The sequence below is a fragment of the Pteropus vampyrus genome, unplaced genomic scaffold (assembly GCF_000151845.1).
Source record: "Pteropus vampyrus isolate Shadow unplaced genomic scaffold, Pvam_2.0 Scaffold30, whole genome shotgun sequence".
In the NCBI taxonomy this organism is placed as follows: Eukaryota; Metazoa; Chordata; class Mammalia; order Chiroptera; family Pteropodidae; genus Pteropus; species Pteropus vampyrus.
This window is the reverse complement of record NW_011888811.1, coordinates 1,024,607-1,026,381: the sequence shown is the minus strand read 5'-3', so window position 1 is coordinate 1,026,381 and position 1,775 is coordinate 1,024,607. Positions and strand designations below refer to the sequence as shown.

The 1,775-nt window shown below is 41.7% G+C and overlaps 1 protein-coding gene across 1 annotated transcript in view; it reads right to left on the bottom strand.

Annotated features, from left to right (window-relative positions):
• The window catches only part of SLIT3 (slit guidance ligand 3), a 563,294-nt gene that overhangs the window by 163,976 nt on the left and 397,543 nt on the right, over positions 1–1,775 (bottom strand). The gene's annotated exons all lie outside the window — the stretch shown is intronic.

The following is a 1,775-nucleotide window of genomic DNA, read 5'->3' as shown; positions in this document are numbered from 1 at the left end:
CTCAAAGAAAGAAGCAAGCAAACATGTGCGGGTTTGTGAGCGGAATATGCTTAAGTAGACAAAAGCAATATTCAGCCAGTGATCTAATTGACATTTTACTTGGGCAAGAGAACTGGGGCCTGCCCAACGCAGGCAAATTCATTTTCCAAAGGTCATAGGGTTGGCTGCCGGTGATTCGGGTGATTCGTTGTTGAAAGATATCCCAGGGCTGGTCAAGGCCACAATCAGAGATAGCCTTGGAATACAAATACTTTCCCTCATTCGAAACTGGCAATGGCCTGTGGGTCAATGCAGTTGTACTTATGCAAATGGTTAACGATCATAGTTTCCAGTTACGCAGGGTCAACTCCAACAGAGACAGGTGACGTGCGCCATGGCTTCCGCAGAGTCTTGTGAGTTCTTGATCGGAAAAGCACACTCTGGTGGTATCTTGTGCAAGGGAATCGAGAGAAACGAGCATGCTCCCATTCTTTGGGCTGAGATCAGATAGATTTAACTCACGGTTTTTTAAATATGTAAATATATGTGCACGATAAAGGAGAGTCCAGAGAGCCTCAGAGCCCAGCGTGAACAGCGACACGCTCTGCCCCTGCCCCTACAGCTCCGCATTTTTCTTCCCCGGCAGCAACTACTATTAGAATTTCCTGTAAATTTCTCCACAAATATTTCACATGTATCACGGCACATGAGAACAAACACAAGCATACTATTTGAAAAGCACAAATGGTAAAACAAACAAACAAACTATACCGACCTTCCCGCACCTTATTGCCTCATTCACCAGCTTTGGCTGCTGTGTACATCGTGTGTAAAGGCCAGTCTGTTTGCTCTTAACTACTCCCTGTGAATGACACACCACGATTCATTTAACTAGCGTCCTATTGCGAGGCTTCTAGGTGGCTCCCAAGACATTTCTCTACAAATGACACTTACCTCTATATCTTTTGGGGACTTGTATGAGTTTATCTTTAAAATAAATTCATAAAAGTTCAACGGATAGATCGAGGAGCATGTGTATTTTCAGTTTTGATAGCTGTGGCCAGATTGTTAGTTAAGGGGGTTCTACGAAGTGACATCCTCTTTGTCAGTGAAAAATATGTGCGCATCCTTGCCAATTCAATGTCTTATAAATTTTTACCGAGCACTTAAGAAATCTCTTTGATCACATCTAAATTCCATGGGGAGAAGCTGGATGCACTGCCCTGGCATCGAGACAGCCATGGCCCAAACATATTAAGGCTTTCTTTCCCAACTTACGTCAGCTTCCTAAAGCAATGGGACACAGGACAGGTTTTCTCTACTGACATTTGTTGTCATTGTTGTTAAGTAATGTGTGTATATTCCTTGTAAAAGTACTGGAAAACAGATAAAGTTAAAAAAAAAAAAAGTAAAATCATTCATGTATTCACCCAAGAGAAATGAAAACTTAAGTGAATGTCTATGGCTGTTTTATTCCTAATAACCAAAATTTGGAAACAATCCAAATGCCTATCAACAAGGGAGTGGATAAACGTATTGTTCTGATTCCATACAGTGGACTACTATTCAGCCATCAAAAAGACAAATTACCGATAGGCGTTACAATGTAAGAAGAATTTCAAAATATTATGCTGAGTGAAAGAAGCTAGATACATAAGGCAACATACTGTATGAGTCCCTTCATGTGAACGAGGCCTATAGGCAAAACTATAGTGACAGAAAGCAGACTGGTAGTTGTCAGGGTCGAGGCATGGGACAGGGGACTGACTATTCAGAGATGAGGCATATTTTGGGTG